Source organism: Vidua chalybeata, chromosome Z (assembly GCF_026979565.1).
Source record: "Vidua chalybeata isolate OUT-0048 chromosome Z, bVidCha1 merged haplotype, whole genome shotgun sequence".
Lineage (NCBI taxonomy): Eukaryota > Metazoa > Chordata > Aves > Passeriformes > Viduidae > Vidua > Vidua chalybeata.
The window spans coordinates 40,903,431-40,924,462 of NC_071570.1; the positions used below are offsets into that span (position 1 = coordinate 40,903,431).

Sequence of the window (21,032 nt, forward strand, 5' to 3'; positions counted from 1 at the left end):
TGACTGCCTGTTCTCCAGGAGGAGGCAGTCAGAGAACTGCTGAGCTGCTTGGATGTTCATAAATCCATGGGACCAGATGGGATCCACCCCAGGGTGATGACAAGCTGGCAGATGAGCTTGTGAAGCCGCTCTCCATCATTTACCAGCAGTCCTGGCTCATTTGTGAGGTTCAGGATGACTGGAATCTGGCCAATGTGACACCCATTCACAACAAGGGAGGGAAGGTGGATCCTGGTAATTACAGGCCAGTCAGCCTGACTTCAGTACCCGGTAAGGTCATGGAACAGTTTATACTGAATGTCATCAAACAGCACTTACAGGATGGCCAGGGTATCAGACCCAGCCAGCAGGGGTTTAGGAGGGGTAGGTCATGCTTGACCAACCTGGTTTCCTTTTATGACCAAGTGACCTGTCTGGTGGATGCAGGAAAGGCTATAGATGTTGTGTACCTGGACTCCAGCAAAGCCTTTGACACTGTCTCCCACAGCACACTCCTGGAAAAGCTGGCAGCCCATGGCTTGGACAGGAGCACTCTGTGCTGGGTTCAGAACTGACTGGATGGCTGGGCCCAGAGAGTGGTGGTGAATGGTGCTGCATCCAGCTGGGGACAGTCACCAGGGGTGTCCCTCAGGGATCTGTGCTGGGCCAGCTCTGTTCAATATTTTTGTTGATGACGTGGATGTGGGGATTGAGTATTTCATCAGTAAATCTGCAGATGACACTGAGCTGGGAGCGTGTGTCCATCTGTTGGAAGGTAGGATGGTTCTGCAGGGAGACCTGGAATGGTTGGATGGATGGGCAGAGTCCAATAAGATGGAGTTTAACAAGTCCAAGTGCCCAGTCCTGCATTTTGGCCACAAGAACCCCTGCAGTGCTACAGGCTAGGGACAGAGTGGCTGGACAGTGCCCAGGCAGAAAGGGACCTAGGGGTACTGGTCGACAGCAGGCTGGACATGAGTCAGCAGCGTGCCCTGATGGCCAAGAAGGCCAATGGCTCCTGGCCAGTATCAGGAATGCTGTGGCCAGCAGGAGCAGAGAGGTCATCCTTCCCCTGTACTCAGCACTGGTGAGGCCACACCTCGAGTGCCGTGTCCAGTTCTGGCCCCTCAGTTTGGGAAGGATGTTGAGGCGCTTGAGCATGTCCAGAGGAGGCAACAAGGCTGGAGAGGGGCTTGGAACACAAATCCTGTGAGGAACGACTGAGGGAGCTGGGGGTGTTTAGCCTGGAGAAAAAGAAACTCAGAGGTGACCTTATCACTCTCTACAATTCCCTGAAAGGTGGCTGTAGCCAGGTGGGGTCAGTCTCTTTCTCCAGGCAGCATTGACAGAACCAGAGGACACAGTCTCAAGCTGCTCCAAGAGAAATATAGGTTGGATATTAGGAAGAAGTTTTTTTACAGAAAGTGTGATGAAATTCTGGAATGGCCTGCCTGGGGAGGTGGTGCAGTCACCATCTCTGGATGTGTTTTAAAAAAGACTGGATGTAGCACTGGGTGCCAGGGTTTAGTTGAGGTGTTGGGGAATGGGCTGGACTTGATGATCTTGAAGGTCTCTTCCAACCTGGTCATTCTGTGAATTCTGTGATTCTGTGATGGAATAAATACCTTGCTGTAAAATTTTACCACATTTTACCAGATTAAAGGAAATATCCTGTGAGTCTGGCACTGGTGAAGAATGCCTGTTTTCTAATGCTTCAAACTGCGTTGGAAAGTTTCTTTTCCAGCTGATTTCGGTATCTGTCAAAATAATGTTTAGATCTCTGGAACCCAGAGTGACCAAATATTAATTGCTGCTTCCACTTACTCAGAGGCTCAACACCATTCAGGGACCTTTGAGAAAGGCATGGCTATCCCTGTCTCCAGAGAGAAAAGAATGCTATTAAAGTGGTGACAGCTATTTTGAATTAATCAGTGGAATACGAGTGAACAGGATAAAGTGGTGGCAAGCATTAATAAAATGTACCACAGTGACAATGTTTACTGGCATTTGGTCGAGCTTTTTATTTGAGACTATCTTGTGGAAAGTGTGTGCTAAGGCTCCACAACAGCCAGACATCAAATAGTGCCCAGGAACACCAGTGGCACCATTTTATCAGACTTAGATCAAGAATAGTGTGACAGCAGAGCCAGGGCCATGCTGCGACACTATGCGTGTGTGGCATTGCCCTTTGTGTCCCCAGAGCCGTCACTGCCCTCAGACCGGTGACGCCGCCATTGGCCTCAGAGCCACCATCGCCCTCACCTCTCCTTACTGCCCTCAGCGCCCTTAGTGCCGCCATCACCACCATTGCCCTCACCTCTCCATGCTGCCCCCAGCGCCCTAAGGTTGCCGTAGCCCTCGCAGTCCAGCCCTCAGTGCCGCCATCGTCCTCACCCACCTCAGCCCTCAGGGCCGCCATCCCCCTAACCTCACTAAACTGCCCTCAGTGCCCTCAGTGCCCTCAGCGCCCTCATGGCTCTCACCCTCGCCCCCCTCAGTCCCACCGCTGCCCTCAGCGTCCCCAGCGCCGCCACTGCCCTCAGCCCCGAGACCGTCCCAGCCCCCGCCGCCCCCGCCATCACTCAATCCCCTCAGTCCCGCCGTGCCCCTCAGCTCCCCGCCAGACCCCTCAGTGCCGCCGCTCCCTCCCGGCCGCCGCAGCCCCCACAGGTGCTCCTCAGCCTCACCATCTCCTCACAGGCTCCCCGCTGCCTCCGGCCCCGTCGTCCCGCTCAGCCTCGGTGCCCGCGGCAGCTCCGGCCGGGGCTGCACCTGCTGCTCGACCCGGCCCGGCCCGGGAGCGGCCACAGCGGCACCTCCGGGGCACTCGGCAGTGAGGGGGTCCCTGGGCTGTATCTGGGAGGCGAAGGGAGGAAATGAGGAGCAGGAAGGGCTGGGTATAACTAAGGGAATGCCATTGCATCCCACAGGGAACACAGCGAGAGGAGGGTGCTGAAGGAGACTGTGATTCCTGCTGATCAGTCTGACTTCAGGCACTTCTGTTATAAATTGAGGCGAATAATTTGTTCAGCCTGTTGAGAGTCAATCAGAAATTTATTGGTTACAGCAAGCAATGGCAAGCAAACAGCGCTGGGTGCAGCCGGGGAGTCAGCGCTCTGCCAACGGCTCACACCGTTTCCCCCTTCCCACAGTCTTTTTATACTCTCTTTCTTCCGTGTCTGCGGTATCTCTGGGTGTACTCTGCGCTTGCGCCCTCTGTTGCTAGGGGGTCTTCTTCTACTCTCTGGTGGCTGTTTGAGGAAGGCTCTTCTCTTTTTCTTTGGTGAAAGTCCATGGCCCTGTAATGGTCTTTTCCATATAAGGTTATATGTTATATGCGCCTAAGTTCTAGTTACACAATCAGCTTAAGTAATCAACATATTAGCTAGTTTCTGTCTTGCGGTTTTCTGTTATCTACACAAGGCTTCTCCTTTGGTTTTCTGTTATCTACACAAGGCTTCTTCTTTCTGTCTTGATGAACAAAGAGTCTTTTCTAACTTATCACAATCCCCCCTTTTTCTTTATTTTGTTCATCAAACCTTTTTAGTTCTTGTAAGCTAAGGGCTAAGGTTTCATTAGTCTCAGGATCTTCCAGTATGGGTTTATATTTGGCCCTTATCAACATGAAGTGAGCAGCCTCCAATCTCCTCTTTACTATGTTTATGATCCTATTAAAAATACACGGGCTAAAGGTTAGTCCTAAAATCAGCAAAATTAGGGGCCCTGCAATTGTGGACAATAGGGTGGTCAGCTACGGGGAACTGTTGAACCAGGTTTCATACCAACTTTGTTTGGCTTCTTTTTCCCTTTTTCGTTTCTCTAATCCTTCCCTTAGTTTTGTTATTGTATCCCTGACTACCCCTGTGTGATCTGCATAGATACAACACTATTCTCTGAGCACTGCAGATAGCCTTCCTTGCTATAGGAACAGGAGGTCTAATCCTCTCCTATTTTGCAAAACTACTTCAGATAGGGCTCTTACTGATTTCTCTAAGGCTGATATCGATTGCTCTATTTGCTCTAAGTCTTCGTTCACTGCTACCCTTAGAGAGTGAAATTCTTTCGTTTGTTTTACTAAGGAAGCCACTCCCGTGCTTACACCCGCTCCCCCCATGAGTATTAAAGCAGCCACTGTAAGTGTAGTAAAAGGTTCTCGTTTTTGTAGATGATGTGCTGAGGTAATTTGTAGGTTATATACATAGTATTGAGGGTGATATATAATTTTTGGGATTATGACTACTTGTATGCAGTAATCTGAGGTCTCATTGAAAATTTCTAGGGAGATGCAGGGTGTGAGTCTTCCTTTTGCACAGATCCACTTTGTGTTTTTAGCAGGGAATAACTACTTGGTTGGCTTATCCTCTCGTTTTGCTGTAGTCATTGTTTCCACAGGGACTCCATGTGCTGGGGCACTAGGCCAATGCATCTCCCCTTCCCTGTTACTGAAGCTAATGTGATTCCTTGCTCCCGCGAATCTTTCTAATTATACAAAGGGGGGTTACTGCCATTTGCATGTCTTGCCTTTTCTGATATTCTAACAGCTTCATAAAATGGGGGTTTAACATCAAAGCAAAGCTAACAATGCTCTGTAAGCCGGGGGTTAGTTACATTCAAGACTTGGTATGCTCCCTCTACCAGCTTCCAAAGGGTGTTAAATCAAGAATCCTCGCTAGGGGGTACTATTGTCTGGGTATCAACAGTTGAATTTTCTATTCTTGAGTTACTTTGATTACTGATTATTTCAACATAACTTGGCTCTCCATCTTTGGCTATTACTGGGTTAGGGCCTACTGGCTGGGTATCTGGTGGGTTAGTCTCTTTCTTTATGGTAGACATGTTACCTCTGTCCTTACCGGGTTCCACGTACCGAAAACCCCATGTTCGTCCTCCTGTCCATCTTGGATCTGATGGTTTAATTACATTCAGATACACAAATTGACAATTCCCCTGATTGACTATGCCGCCCGACCAGTCCTTCTGTGGAGCTTTACAGCCATGGGGTCCCCAAGAAACAGTAAGCCATTGATCTCCTTCTACTGACTAATCTGATGCTATTGTTTCACAGCCCCAGTACTCACAGAAGTATTCCCTGGCGTAATTGCAATATCTCCTGGATTTGATGCTGGACACGTATAGAAACCTATTTTATTTAGACATGGTTTGATGGGGGCTAATGTGCATAATGACGATGTAAAACTAGGAGATCCGGACGATATCCGAGTTTGAATTTCTTTCCCATTTACTCGGGTTAATATCCATTTAAAGGGTTGATGTGAAAATTGAGAATATCCTCCTGGCAATAACATAATCAGAATTACAATAACGATAACTTGCCAAGGAGGATGGAGTCTTGGTTTTGCACTTAACTCATATTTTTTTACTATTCTCCTTTTAGCACGTTGCCCTTTTTGTCTACCCAGGTGGTTGAGTTGGTACCTTTGGGGAGATTATCAATACCCAGTTGGTAATATTTGGAGTATTTCTGCATTATTATACTTGGGATTGGGAAGAGCCTGGTTCTTTCCCCTCTGCCTCGCCCACCAACTCGGGTGCTTCGAGCCGTGGGGATTACCATCTTCTCAGCAGCAGCGGTACTCTCCAGCGCATCCATTCCCTTTTCCCTTTCTAGCCTTATACTGCTCCCAGTTCTTATCCTTGACCAGGGATGAGTCACACGGGATTTCTTTCAGTTCTTTCCGACAACACTGGTTTACAATATGGGCAACAAAGGGGGCAGGTTCATTCAGGTGGAAACAAAAATTTTCAGAGTTAACCCCTTTTCTGTAAACCTCTTACTACTCTTTCGATTTGAACCTTACCCACTTATTCTCCAATTCCCCTAACTCTAATATGATTCTTGTTAATCCTCACTCTAGCTTGTAGCAGCTGGAGCAAATCTCAGTAGGTGGCTTTCCTTTGCAGCAATGGACCCACCACTGTTCTTGGCAAGTTTTACAAACAAAGCACACAAAAGGATAACAATCACAATGTATTTCTTTACACAGTACTCTATAATTATCAGCCAAGGGGTAAGCGTATTTTTTTGTTCCCCTTCTTGGTCTATTTGGATTACCCACACTGAGTCTGTTAGTTCTTTTTCAAGGTGACCTTCAGGTTTCCGGGTTGGCTCGTTACTCTCCAGTGGTCAGCTGTAGTGATCGGTCTTTAAACTTGACTTGCGTGGGTCCATCCCTTCTCGGAGGTCTGAATTGCTGTCTCTGTGGTAAGTAAAACAACGAAGGGGCCTTCCTAACGAGGTGTTAAAGAATTTTCTTTCTACGATTTAATGAGTACTCTATCTCCAGGCTTAATCTTATGTATTGTTAAGTCTAACGGAGGTCTTTGAGTTAACATCCCCTTTTCCTTCAATTCTCTCCTTCTGTTCATAATTTGCACAATGTAGGTATTGATCTGAGAATCTTTTAAACAAGGGTGATCTACAGGGGCTTCCATGTCATAGGGCATTCCGAATAGCATCTCAAAAGGGGATATCCCCACATCAGTTCGGGGTTGAGCGCGGATATTTAATAGAGCCAAGGGCAAACACTTGATCTAAGACATCTTTGTTTCTAGCATTAATTTAGTTAACTGTTTCTTGATTTCCCCATTTATCTGCTCCACTCTCTCAGAACTTTGTGGGTGCTATGGAGTATGATACTTCCACTGGGTCCCCAGGGTGGTGAGAATATCTTTTGCTATTTTGAAGTAAAGTGAAGGCCCCTATCAGAATTTAGGATCTCTATCATCTCATATCTAGGTATGGTTTGTTCTAAAAGTATCTTTAACCACCGCATGAGATGTTGTTCTGGTGGTGGGGAATGCTTCTACATAGTGTGTCAAGTGATCTATTAATACTAACAAGTACTTATATCTCCCTATTTTGGGTAGTTGAGTAAAGTCTACTTGTATATGAGAGAAAGGTCTTTGTGCTAACTCTCTCCTACCCATTGGTCTCTCTCTTTGTTGTTGCTTGTTTGCCTTTTGACAGGTCAGACAGTGTTGGGTTACCTGTTTAGCCAGATTATAGAACCCTATACACATGTATTTGATGGCAAACTGATCGACTAAGGCCTGGGTGCCCCAATGGGTTTTATCATGTATAGCCTGCAGGATTCTCATGGCTACTCCTTTCGGGAGTACTTCTCGACTATCGGGTAATATCTACTTGCCTTCCTCCTTTTCCCGTATTCCCATTTGGTCTAATTTTTCTTTTTTCTTGTACTGTGAATGTTAATAAATATTTCTTTGAGCTATGATACTAGCAATGTTTCTTCTGGGGGTTATCACAAGCACATCTGATGGAATCATCTCCAAACATTTTCTAACATGACCAACACGGTGTTGTTCCTAAATCATCTCCACAAGCAGAGCAATCCTCCCTCCGCGTAACCTCAGGCTTATGTTTTAAAGTCATTAGCACAGCTCTCTTGGCCTCTTGATCAGCTAAATTGTTTCCCCTAATGGAGGCTCCCATTCCTGTCTGATGGCCACAGACATGCACTACTGTTATCCTTTCTGGATATCTGAGAGCTTGTAAAACTCGTTGGATTAATTCCTTGTGTATTAACCCCTTTCCTTGTGAGTTAATTAATCCTCTCTCTTCTCAAATTTTACCAAATGTGTGTACTACCCCATAAGCATATTTAGAGTCAGTGTAGATGGTTCTGGATTTTCCTTTTAACAATTCTAATGCTCTGAGTATTGCATATAGTTCACATGTTTGTGCCGACTAACTAGGGCTAAGGGGGCTAGATTCTATTATCTTGAAGGTTTTTCTATCTACCACAGCGTACTCAGATTTCCGTTTCCCCTCAACAACTTGAGAGGATCCATCCACATATAACTGGGCCCGAGTCTAGTTCTTCTTCTTCTAAATCTGGTAGTATTTTGGTTTGTTCCTTAATTTGTTGGAGGCAATCGTGTGCCAGTTCAGTAGTTGGTTCCCCATATAGGAATTGAGCAGGATTTTGTAAACTGGTAGTTTCTATAGTCAATTTAGGGGATGATATTAGGATTCCTTCATATTTTAGCAGCTTGGCATCCATTATCCATTTTTCAGTTTTTTGTTGCAAAATTCCCCAGATGTTATGAGGGGATAAGACCCGCAGCTCACTTCCAAAGGTTATTTTCCCTGCTTCTTCTACTAAGAGAGAAGCAGCTACTATTACTTGTAAGCAGGTGGGCCACCCTCTACTAACAGGGTCTAAGAGTTTTGAGAGATACGCCACTGGTTTTCTGTTCCTGGCCCAGTCCTGGGCCAGCACCCCATATGCAGTTCCTTCTTCAACATTAATAAATAGGAAGAATGGTCTTTTTAGATCAGGGAGACTGAGGACTGGTGCATTTACCAATTCAGTCTTTAGGGCCTTTAGTTAGTCTTCATCCTCAGGTGTCCACTTGAGTAATCCTTCCTTAGTTAATTTTTCATACAGAAATTTAACTTTCTCACTAAAGTTCACTATCCACTGTCGACAGTATCTAAAAAGTCTTAACAACTGCCGTATCTGTCTTTTATTCTGTGGAGCTTGTAATGAGAGTATACTTTGGACCCTTTCAGCATCTAATTTCTTAGTTCCTTTGGTTAACTTATGTCCTAAGTATTTAACTTCTTCCTCTACAAACTGTAGCTTAGACTTTGAAACCTTAAGTCCCTTCAAACTCAGGAAGTTTAGTAGCTTTATGCTTTCTTTTCTTACTACCTCCTCCTCCTTGCTTGCGATTAGTAAATCATCTACATATTGTACTAAAACTGTTCCTTCACCTAAGGAGTAATCTGCTAATATTTGTTCTAATGCTTGTCTAAATAAATTAGGAGATTTTGTAAATCCCTGAGGGAGGACAGTCCATCTCAGTTGTTGCTTTCGATGGGTGTCCAGGTCTTCCCATTCAAAGGCAAAATAATCTCTGGAGGTTTCTTTAAGAGGGCAGGCCCAAAAAGCATCTTTTAAGTCTATTACACTGTACTATTGATTTTCAGGGCCTAATTGACTTAAAAGTGTATACGGGTGAGCTACTATGGGAAATCTTTCAACAGTTCTTTTGTTGATTTCTCTCAAATCATGAACTAGCTTATAACTACCATTCGGTTTCTTTACGGGTAAGATGGGTGTGTTAAAAGGAGACATGCAAAGTTCGAGGAGACCTTGTTTTAAGAGTCTCTCAATTTCGGGTTTTAACCCTTGCCTCCCTTCTTTAGACAGAGGGTATTGTTTTACTCTCACAGGTATCTCAGGGTTCTGGATGGTTACTTCAAAAGGTTCGATATTCAATCTTCCTACAGTGTCGGAGGTGTACCACACTTCTGGATTGATTTTAGCTTCATCCGTGGTCTGTAGAGGACACAGTTTTACGCTCAATTTCTCCTCTATTACTTCCACTCCTATTCTTAATTCAATCATCAAGTCCTGTCCAAGTAGGTTATAATCTGCCTCGGGAACTAATAAAAAGGATCTCACCCCCAATTTAGAATCAGTCTCTAAAAAGACATCTTTTATCACAGGTACTCTAAAAGGCTCCCCTTTTGCCCCAACTACCTGTACTGTGTCAGATGAAATTTTACATCCCTGGGGAAGGTGATCTTTCCGCCCCCGAGTCCACAAGGAACTCGTATTCTTGCTGCTGGGGACCTATTTTTAGCTTTACCAGGGGCTCCGTTCTTTCTCTCACCCCCAGCAGATAGAGCCCCTGACTTTTTCATCAGCCATCCTTTGTCGGCATTTCCGCTTCGTATGACTCCTCCTCTCACAGTAAAAGCAGGTAATTCCTCTTTCCTCCTTCGTCCCATCAATCCCATCAGTCCGCCTTGGAACTCGCTTATTTCCCCATACGGCTGCCCCTTTCTGTAAAGGGGAGGGGGCAGTTTTCTGTCCTTCCTGAACTGCCGCTACCATTATCCTAACTTGCTTTTTATGAGTTTCATCCTCCCTCCTTACATAAACTTTCTGCACCTCTCGCAATAATTCATCCAATCCTCTTCCTTGCCAATCCTCTAATTTTTCTAGCTTCTTCCAAATGTCCACTCATGAGTTTGCTACAAACTGTGTTTTTAGCAGGGCCTCCCCCACTGGGGTATCAGGGTCTACTCCAGAGTATAACCGAAAGGTTTTTCTCAACCTTTCTAACCATTCTGTGGGGTCTTCATCTTTTTTCTGCTGTTCCCAAAAAGCCCTGTGAATATTCTGTCCTCAAGGGACAGCTCTTCTTATTCCTTGTATTATAATGTTCTGCAAATCTACCCATATGGGCTCTGTGTTGTGGATCCTAGTTGTTCCAGTCAGGGCGTTGCATAGGCTACTTGGTGTCTGCAAGGGGCCCTTGTTGGTGTTCATCATCCCATATTCTCATCCCTACATCTCTAATCACCCTCCTTTCCTCTGAGGTATATACTATGCCTAAAATAGATTGCATCTCATCCTAAATATAAACATTCGGACCCAGAAATTGGTCTAACCTTTCAGCAACTCTAAGGGGGTCCTCTAAGAGGTGTCCCATTTCCTTTTTGAACTCCCTCACATCTCCCGAGTTCAAGGGTACAGACACATATCCAACTCCTAAGATTTGGGCTGATTGCCCCGGTTGTCCTGCATTAGGATTAGGGACTATCCCCATTCCTGCTTCTCGGAGTGGGGGCAATCCCAATTCTTCCTGCCTTTTCCTAGTCTGGCTTCTAGTTACCTGCTGGTTATTCCCCTGGAGCTCAGCATTCAACTCATCCCCCTCCGAGTCATCTTGTACTGGGGCAGAGGGTTCAGGATGTTGTGGTGAATGTGGAGGTAGGGGTGGGTAAAGGTTCCAGGGGGGGAGAACAGGGAGGGGGGCATGGTGGTGGAGGAGGTGGTGGAGGGGGAGGAAGTATGTAGGGTGGAGGGGTGAAATCAGGTAGGTCTGTATCCTCTTTCCATCTTTTCTTCTTCTCCCTAGTACTAAGTGCAAACAACTTAATGCGAGTTTCCCCCACTATCTAGAGGGAGGCATACTCGCTCTCCTCTAAGTTCAAGGGCTCTTTAGAATTCACATAAATATTTAAAGCCTGACATATCCAATCTCAAATGAGCCAAACACTGGCCAGTACAAATGGTCCACTCTTATTTGTTTCCCTCCCCAAACCTCTATGCAGTAGTGCACCATTTTCACCTTGTCCTTTCCTTTCCTGGATGGGAAGGCATCCCAATTTTTAATCATTAGTCCTAATGGGCTATCTGGAGGAATTTGGGGAAGCTTTACAGGGGTTCCCCCACCCATGGGACCAGAGGGCTTGCTTTTCCTCTGTCCCATCTTCCAGAGTGCCTTCTTACACACACCTCTACACTTCCCTCAATTCATGGCCCAGCCCGTCGCCGGGTGTGGGAAATGCACTTCTATGAGGTCAACACTCACATCATCTCACAGAGACATCTCACTCATCACACTCCACGATCCCAACCCCAACCGAGCGGCCCCCGTTCCCTTTAAACGGGGCAACCTCAGTAGCCCCGAAGGACCACTGAAAGGTACTTACACAATCCTGTGTCCTCGCCCAGGACTTAGTGCACAAAGATTATGGGGTTGCCGGCTATTCTTTGCTTGCCACCGAATTTGGGTTCATCGGTAAGGGTCCCAGAGGGGAGACTCCTGAGCGGGGCCCGCTGCCAAGGCAGCGAGGGCGCCTCCCCGTGAGGAGCTTCCAACGGATAGCCCTTATCCAAGCCACGGCACCAGATTGTTATAAATTGAGGCGAATAATTTGTTCAGCCTGTTGAGAGTCAATCAGAAATTTATTGGTTACAGCAAGCAATGGCAAGCAAACAGCGCTGGGTGCAGCCAGGGAGTCAGCACTCCGCCTACGGCTCACACTGTTTCCCCCTTCCCACAGTCTTTTTATACTCTCTTTCTTCCGTGTCTGCGGTATCTCTGGGTGTACTCTGCGCTTGCGCCCTCTGTTGCTAGGGGGTCTTCTTCTACTCTCTGATGGTCATTTCAGGAAGGCTTCTCTCTTCTTCCTCGGTGAAAGTCCACGGCCCTGTAATGGTCTTTTCCATATAAGGTTATATGTTATATACACCTAAGTTCTAGTTACACAATCAGCTTAAGTAATCAACATATTAGCTAGTTTCTGTCTTGAGGTTTGCTGTTACCTACACAAGGCTTCTCCTTTCTGCCTTGATGAACAAAGAGTCTTTTCTAACTTATCACACTTCTGCCAGGGAAAAAGCACAGTACGAGAGAAAAGTGCCTAGAGTTGCACCCAGGAAGGCTTAATTAGAAAGGTTTCTTGTCCAAAAACTGTTGTCAAACATTGGAACAGACTGCCCTGGACTTTGGTGGTGTCACCATTCCTAGAGGGATTTCAAAAAGGAGTAAAAATGGTACTTGGGACGTGACTTAGTGGTAGGATTGGTGGGTTTGGGTTAACGTTTGGATTTGGTGACCTGAGAGGTCTCTGAAGACCTCCCTCTGTGTTCCCTTCACTTGGGGATTCAGGGCCCCATCACTTCCACAGGAGCGATTTGTCACTGACAGGGACTCAGGGAAAACTCCCACTAAGTGACATTGCCCTCACCCAGCCCGTTTGCAGCCCTCAGCAGGCCTGGAACAGGAGACCGCTTTGGAGGTCTTAACGAGCCCCGTTAGTGAGCAGCGCATTCGAGAGCGGAACCTTCTGGCGGGGGACAGCGGGCCTATGGCGCACGGACACCGAGGACACGCAGACGCTTTTAAGTTTTGCTGGCCTTTATTGGCATCTGCAGCCCCGTGCCGCGGCCAAGCCCTGCGCTCAGCTCAGCGCCGGCGGCGGTGTCTGCGGCTGGAGCGGCGGCGCCGGCCGCGGCCGCGGCTCTGGCTGCGGCCGCGGCTCCTGCGGGAGCGCCGGTGGTAACAGGCCATGCTGCGGCAGAGGCGGGGGTGGCGCGCCTGCTTTTATAGCCGAGCGGGGCAGCCTCGCCGTGACTTCAGCGGGGACGTCGCCTCTGCGATGCTCTGGCATCACAAAGGGCTCCGCCTCAGCCTTACTTCCGTGGGAGACATTGATTCCCACAGAATGAAATCCTGAATTACAGAGTTTGTTTTACCTGACTGTTGTATTGTGGTTTTACAGTTTTATAATTGTTCTGAACAGCACAAGTAGCACAGCTGGTGTATCTAACCATTAACCAACGGATGTTTTGCCTTCTGTTCTGACTAAATTGCTGAGGGGGGAAGGTGCTGTTAGTGTTACACATTAATCATATCCACTGTGGACTGGCTGATGCCATCAGTACCTGGAGTGGGAGCTTGACACCTCAGGGGAATTGTCACCCCAGCTCCAAACTGAAATGAACAGGGCTAATGCCTTTATTAACATTCAGCTCTTTATTAAAAAGATCAGCTGGGCAGGGGGCTCGACACAGAGCTCGCCCCCACAGTCGTAGCTTTTCCAGGCAGCCAAAAGGAAGGAGGCATGCAGAGTCTGTCACTGGAGTCCCAAGCAGCAGCTGTCCTTTCTTCTTTCTTTGTGGCACACCAGTGGCCCGAGAACGAGGAGGTGTGGCGTGCAGAGTCTGTTGCTAAAGTCCAGAACAACAGCTGTCCCCACTCCTTCCCTGGTGGCAACACCAGGGCTCTCTATTTCCCTATCTCCCTGCTTCTCAGAGCCTAATATAGTTTGTTCTTTCTTAGGTGATGGCGACGGTTAAAAGTCAATCATGGCGATAGTTAAAAGTCAATCAGGGGATGTGTTTCCCTCTTCCTCAGCTAGGGCATTTGTCTAGACTCCTCTACTGTGTTCAGTATTTGATTTATAGTCCTTTTTATCTCCTAAAAATACTCCCATGATCCTAAGGGGTTTTTATTTGCATGTTAGTCCCAGAATGGCAGCGTGGAGGGGTGGGAGGCCAGTTATCTCCAGGTAGTTTAGAGAAAACAAACAGAGCAATTAGCTAATTAGCATTTCAATATCGGTACTTAGCTAGAGTTAGTAGTTTCTGTTAGTGTTGCCATGGGAACTAGGAAGGCCCTGCCCGGGTCTCTGGGGAACACGTGGAAACTGTTCATTACACAAACCAGTGCTGCTGGGGGCAAGGAGTCACCCATGCCAACTCAGGGAGGGAGTGGGAATTCTGGGATGGATGGGTGTGTGGTAAGACAGAGAGGAAAAATGCTTGGAGGAGAAGGCAGCAAGCCAGCAATGAATAGCATAGAGGCCAGGGTTGTCCTGTCCAGGCCACACATGGGAGTCTTCAGACAGACAATCCTCAAACATTTCTTCTCCTCTGCAGAGGCGCTTGGCTGGTCATAGGGCTGGCCTCAGCCGATGGACACACTGACTAAAATTAGGGCAGGTACTGAATAAACAGGAGGCCTCCTGAGTAGCTCATTGGCTGCTCCTTAGTGCTGGCCTGAAACCCAGGACAGGATCTGGAGGGTTGCCTCAGAAAGAGAGGCAGAAAGCAACAGTGGGGTGAGGCCATGTTAATGCATCCTTCAGCCAGTTTCTGTGCTGTGCCTGCTCTGACACCGCATCTGACAGTCTGATTGCTTGTACGGGCTGCTCAGCTTGGAAAGGTGTTATATTTCATACACATTCTTGTAATTCATTGAAACCCCCTTTGCTCTCATGGCCACTAGCCACCTACATGTATTTGATCCAAAAATAAGTGTTGTAGATTATAAATAGCTCCTGCACACTCTAGGAATGCATTTCAAGGAAATATTTTTACAGGATGCCGGAAAGAAGAGTCAGTTAGGAAAAGCAGCTTGGTTCAGCTAAGTGCCAACGTACGCATTGCTAATTTCCCCTGTTGTTCAGTGGAAATGAGTTACTATCATTATTGTTCCTTTGCTTGCTCTTTTTTTTTTCTGGCCATTATTTTTCAGACAGAAAAATAGATTACCTAACTTTGGTAAGTAATGGCTGCCAGAAGTATAATACAGAAACATCATTTTCTGGAGTATTGAGATCCCCCTCACCTCTTTAAGAAGTCAAACTAAATTAAATATCATTCTGCAATACTTTTTTTTTTTCTCTGTATGTCTGTCTTTTTTTGCATTTTGGGTTTTGTTTTTGTTTTGGTTTTGGTTTTGGTTTTTTTTTTTTTTTTTTTTTTTTTTTTTTTTTTTGACTGAAATACAGACCTGAAAAAAGCTATTGCTTGATATATGGCAAAAAAAGAGAAGCACAATTTTGAAATACAGTATTCTGGCTGCAAAAGAACATGTGGAATTGCAAGAAAAGTGTAACTTAATTGTCCAGTGTTTTGGTCCTTCCAGACCGCTGCTGAGAGATGCTGAACATTATAAAGCACTTTCATAGAGCTGATTGATTTATTTTTTCTTTCACAAGAACTTGGATTGCTGTTATCACAGTGCCCCAAGGCCTTAGAGACCTCACTGTATACTTCCTCAAGGACACCTGGAACATGCACATCAAGAATCACTGGGCACTGCCAGATATTTTGAGTGACCTTCTTGCAAGATGCAGGAGATCAAGCCCTGCCTGCTTGTAGTATTAAAGGACCTGCAAAGGGGCAAATGTAGAAAGAATGTATCTCAGATTCACTGATGTAAAGCAGGCATAATTTTTCCTTGTGGCAGATCAGCCAGCCAGTGACAGGCAAGGATTAGGACTCTTTTAGCCTGAAGTCAAACCAGATGTAAATTGCTTGTTTTGGAGAGAAAGGTCCTTCTCAAGGCAAAATTCTGTATTTATCCTAACAATTAACACCTCAATAAATGGACATCTGAATGTAGATTTTTCCCCTTTTCAAGGAAAATTATCTTTCCCAACATGCTCAGTTTGCTTCCTGCCTATTCTTGACAGACTCTGAAATCTCCCACATCCATCACTGAAAACAGAAATTCAGCATTTTACAAGCTCAAAATAATAGATTTTTACAATTCTTTTACATCATTGATTCTCTTCCCTGCAAGTGTCTCACACCACTGCCTTAAACTTCTTAATCTTTGGCCATAAACTGTAGGGATCAGGCCAGACACAGTACCATTAATCATGAAATAAACACTGAAAGATTTAGATAATTTCGTGTACACTTCACACAGCCATCCACAGAATTAAGAAGCATTCACTGTTACTCATGGAGGGTGCCTGGAGATTAATTTTCCTGCAATGAATGTGCCAGAGCCTATTTCTGAGTAATTTATTGTTGATTTATCAGAGTGGTCCATCCTTATAGAAGACAGTCTTTTATCTCTGACGCAACCAGCACAGCTTTAATGGGAAGGGACTCTTTAACCGAGACAGTTTAAAAACACTTGCCTTTTGACCCCTTTCTTTGAGATGTGATTGAATGTGTGGAGTGTTTTTGCAAGGAGTGCAGAATAAATAAGCAGTGAGTGAGCTGTCACAAGCTGTGGAGTGAAGGTCTTTTTTTTTTTTTTTTTTTTTGCTTGTGTTTTGCCAGATTAACTTCAATGAGATTGGTGACTGGTCTGAATCGAGCCCATTTCTGTGATGAGTTACATGTGTTGCTCCATAGGGCAGAATGAAATTCCTCAGTAGAAGCTGCATTATTTAGAAGGAAATCAGATGGAAAAAAATGTATCAGAACTAATAAGGCAACAAAACCATCATGCAGGAGATGAAAAGCATGAAACATACAACCATTTCCATGTCAGAGAAAACTGCAATGTTAGTGCAAAACTGTTACTTCCATTTCATGTCAGGTTGATTTTCAGTTTAAATAGCCTGCCTGAGTCTGTGAGTGTGAGGGGGTTATATTTGTATAAAGTTCATTTGCCCACTTATAAATTACATGCAAGTGAAAACATTCCTTCCTTGGTAGATTTAAAGGTGAGGGTCGAGGGGTTGAGGGATTGTACCTGCATGTATGTGTGACCCAGCTTTTCCAAGGAGGGCAGGTGCAGCCAGCACCCCAGGAGAGGCAGATTTCAATCTGTGGCATACCAATCTTCTTGCAAGCCTCCCTGCACCTGGCTTTGCCCATAGCTAAAAGAACTGTGGTTCCATAGCCACATGAACAAGGAATTTTTGCTCCCCAAGAGCACTAAAAAACTTTGGGATTTTTATCCCGTTGCACTCTGAAGAGTGCCCACAGCTCCACAGGAGCTTGAGCCTAAAACACATCTGGGGGAAGATGCCACAGCAGGGACACGTGTACAGAGTCTCCAGGCTGCATTTGCTTTGGCACAGGCTCCAAGAATTGCCATGAGTAGAGCAGCATGAGGGCTGCTTTGCTTCCGCCTGTGTCACAGGCTTTCCTCAGCCCCCCTGCATAGCTCCAAGCATGGGAGCACTCTGAAGGAGTGCTGCAGTGAGCTATGGAGAAGCAGCTTTCTCACAGGTGTAGCTGCAGTTACCTGAGCTGCCTGGAGCTGTGTCTGGCCATAGCTGCAAAACAGCTGCACAGCCCATGAGATAATGTTTCCTGCTCTGCAGGTGAGATGGTAAATCTGCAGGAGGCTGCATCTACATGGACCAGATACCTGAGCTGCCTGCAACTTGCCGTGGATGGGCTCATAACGGAAAAATGTTGGTTTAGCAGCCAGGAAGGACAGTGTGCAACACTCCTTGAGGAAATCTGCATTGGGAGCAAGTTAGGAAACTATTGGTACATATTCTAATATTCTACAGTGTGAAACATAACTTCTCTAAATATCCAGTATCTTTTCACTTTTAAAGGTGTCTATTTTATTAACTTGATATTGCCATCAGAACAAATAAATACTTGAGACTTAACATAAGCCACAGGCGTGGCTGTGTTCACACAAAGCCTTAGTCACTGGAACACTTTTCCTAACACTTGCAAACCATTGCAAGAAGCTATTTTCTTCTAGGAGCAGTATTCTCTACTACAAAATAAAGGCTTGTCAGTTAATGATATATAATTAAAAACAAACAAAATACCCCAGCCTTTATTTGTAAACTTTCAATTACCATGGATTTTTCACTAAGGTCTCCTCTTGCTCAAGCCTCTATGTCTGGTCTCTGCATTATATGGCATAGAGTTTGCAAAATAAACCCCAGCACCTTGCTGGAGATCCATCACAATCCTAAATGGGTTGATGGTGTCACAGTCTGGCCATTTACAGGCTGTTTCCATGGCATTACTCAAGACACACAGCAGTCTTGAGTATTGCACTTCCTTTGCAAACAGCTTGCATGCTAGAACAGGGCTCCCACAGCTTCTTTTAGTCAAAGGACACCTTTGGCTTGTGGAAAAGAAGGAACACTTCCCAGGACTATCTTCCTTCATGCTGCTGCCACAATATGCCTCTGCAAATAAAAGAACAAGTGCTCAAATTTTAGTTCAGTTTGTATCATCGGATCTAGTTTCCCACCTACTCGGGTTCTTCTACATACATGTGGGAAATGCCTGTTGTTAAAAAGCAATTTCTGGGTCAGTGACCTTCCTTCTCAACATCCAAGGCTTCTAGAACATGACACTGCCGTGAGATGTTCATCAAAGGAGCAATTTAGGTGGATAACCTTGTAAACTTCAGAAGCACAGTGCCTTCATTTTGACTCTTACAAAGACTGGTAGAAGGGGTCTGTTTATCTTGCTGTCCATGCACTTAGAGCAGTGTGCCAGGCCTTTCAAAGGAGCCCAGACTGAAAAGGAGCACATATGATCTGCAGAGGTCGATGGTGTTTGATAGCTGGGATTCCATGGAAGATTTCACATTCTTCAGCTCTAATCTCTTATAATAAAATGGAATTCAAACCTAACCCCCAAAAAAATAAGTCAGATCTGGTTAGTGTGATGCCATGTCCCATGTATGGGACATGTTGATTAGTGCTCTCATTTACGTGTTTTCTTCTTGGTCAGCAGTGTTATTGTTTTAGCTGATACTTTCAAAAGGTGTTTATTTTTGCTGCTAATCTAAGATGAGCCCTGTAATTATCTGTGAAACAGAAGCAATTCCTTTCCTAGCTGTGATGCTCTCTGGAGGCAGTGCCTGATGGTCAGCATTTCATGTTTTCTGACATGTATTTTTCCATGGCTATTTTCAAAACAGTTGCATCACATTTCAACTGCCTTAGTCCTTTGTTGATGTGTTTTACCAAAAATACCTCCAACAAAAAGCAAAACTTTTTGTCTCCCAGATGGATTAAGTGCCATTCTAGTGTTTGTGATGAGAAGTATCTTTCTCTGCCTCAATATTTTTATTTAATGCAAGTTTTATTGGGTATTTCACATGTTGGGCTGTAGCAGAGAGTAAGTCAGCCCCTTGAACTTACTAGGCAAAATAAATAAAATATTTTAACTTCCACAGTTTCATACATTTTCAAGTGGAAAAAGTACGGCTGGAACAAAGAGGTAAGAAAAATAACAGTCTTTCTCAATTTTTTAGCCCTTCTTCACCTTGTCTTCTGCTCTTTGCCTCCCAAACATAACTTGGAGCTGCTGTCATTATGCCACTGTTTTCCCACCTGTTTCTACATTCTTCCTGCTCTGATAGATGCTTTGCCGGGTGCTCTACCATCATCTTTCAGGATGTAATACCTGTTTACCCTGGGCAGACCTTATGGTTCCCTGACATTTCTTCAGACTTTTTTCTTCCCTAGATTTCCTCTTCTTCTTCCTCTCTTTTTCTTCACTTTCTCTCTCTTCCTTCCTGTCCTGGACCTGCGTCTGGGGGATCATTTCTGAGAGCTTTTGCATTAACTCCTAACCTTTGCTCTGCCTGTCTATTCCTTGCTTCATGCAGCCTTTTACAGACTGAGTAACTCTGTTGATCATGTAGAGGTTAGAAGTTTCATGTAGAGGAAGAAGTTTCACCTCTATCTACCTATCTAGAGAGAGATATAATCATTCAGGACCTTTTTTTCCCTCTCTTTGTTATCTGATTCTGGATTTTTTTCTGAGTTGGAACAGTGCTCTAGGTGCCTCCTGGAGTTCCAGTGGTGTGGGAAATCTTTATGCTGCCCAAGCTTGGGTGAGTGTGTAGCAGCTGAGCTTGGATTGTGCAGTATTCCTTGAAAGTGGAAGTCTGGATCTGAATTTCCAGGTTCAGTTTGGGCATTAGCCTGAAAGGGAGCCTAATCCATGAATGACCAACATGAGGCCTTTCAAAGTATCCACTCAAGATGTTCTTGAAAATCTCTGTTTTCTATCTGTTTACATCTTCAGCCTTGCTGTGATGTGCCCGAACATGTCAATCCTGACAGCTGGAGACCTGGCACTTGATGCAAACACAATGCTGTAGTAGGATTAAGACTATTTATGATAACTGGTTACTTGCTTTATGTTTGAAGAAGATGGAAAATACACCAATGAAAACATCATTTGTAAATGGATCAAGAATAATCATAGTGCATACTTCTGAAGATTGCAGTGAAACATCTAAAAAAACCAGCCAACTAACCAAAAAATTCCTGTGCTCCCCTACCCCTACCCTTCCTCCCCAAACATCATAGTCACAGCACTTTTAGCGGTGGGAGTAGAAAGGGAGTAAAAATAGTCTGTTTAGGATCACTATCAAAGTTTCAAATGTCTTCAATGTGTTTGTATTGAGCCTAATACAACTGCCCTGGTGGAGATAATTAATAACTGCTCAAGATCTTCATGCATGCAAACAGCCTCTGTATTTCTAAGGAGTCAGGGGTGCTCTGAACACCCTTCTCCTCAGGTTCAGAGGCTCTGCCTTTCCACTACAGAAAAAGCCACTTGGGAGGAAGTGATCAAGGTTTGCTTCTAGGATATTCCAATTACCAGTAATATCCAGAAAGGAACTTGAATTTGTAATATTAATTCAACAACATTATGAATGAACTACAGGAAACAATGCATCTTCTTCCTATGTAAACAGTGTAAATAAAACTTCTGATAAGCACTTTACTGCATTGAATTCCTCATTCTTTCCTTTGAGAGCATTCCAAAGTTTAGTGTGCAGCTTAATCAACTTCATACGTGCTTGAGTTGGGCAAGTCAAAACTAACATGACCCCACACAAGAAAAAGCATCCCTTGCACGAGAAATCCCATTCTGCTTATTTACTATATATGAAAACAGCCCCAGCCGTTCCTTCCCTGAGGCAACAGGAACTTTTCCATGTTTCCTTAACCACCATCACCCTTCAACACTTTTCAGGACAAAAGCCTTGTTCACAGGATGACCCTC

The 21,032-nt window shown here is 45.1% G+C and overlaps 3 long non-coding RNA genes across 4 annotated transcripts; 1 reads left to right on the top strand and 2 right to left on the bottom strand.

Annotated features, from left to right (window-relative positions):
- Positions 1 to 5,971: 5,971 nt before the first annotated feature.
- Positions 5,972 to 11,267, bottom strand: LOC128782305 (uncharacterized). The gene is made up of 3 exons (XR_008428720.1): positions 11,113 to 11,267; positions 9,201 to 9,308; positions 5,972 to 6,197 (listed from the first exon to the last, which is right to left on the bottom strand). It is a non-coding gene; the product is annotated as an uncharacterized LOC128782305 (long non-coding RNA).
- A 114-nt stretch (positions 11,268 to 11,381) lies between these two features.
- Positions 11,382 to 20,701, top strand: LOC128781882 (uncharacterized). Of its 2 annotated transcripts, XR_008428549.1 has the most exons (4): positions 11,396 to 11,468; positions 19,186 to 19,229; positions 19,779 to 19,848; positions 20,043 to 20,701. It is a non-coding gene; the product is annotated as an uncharacterized LOC128781882 (long non-coding RNA). The 2 variants fall into 2 exon arrangements; XR_008428550.1 differs by lacking the exons at positions 19,186 to 19,229; positions 19,779 to 19,848; positions 20,043 to 20,701 and adding an exon at positions 12,533 to 13,029 and having other exon boundaries at positions 11,382 to 11,468.
- LOC128781881 (uncharacterized) lies at positions 16,354 to 17,907 on the bottom strand. The gene is made up of 3 exons (XR_008428548.1): positions 17,846 to 17,907; positions 17,395 to 17,489; positions 16,354 to 16,453 (listed from the first exon to the last, which is right to left on the bottom strand). It is a non-coding gene; the product is annotated as an uncharacterized LOC128781881 (long non-coding RNA).
- Positions 20,702 to 21,032: the final 331 nt, after the last annotated feature.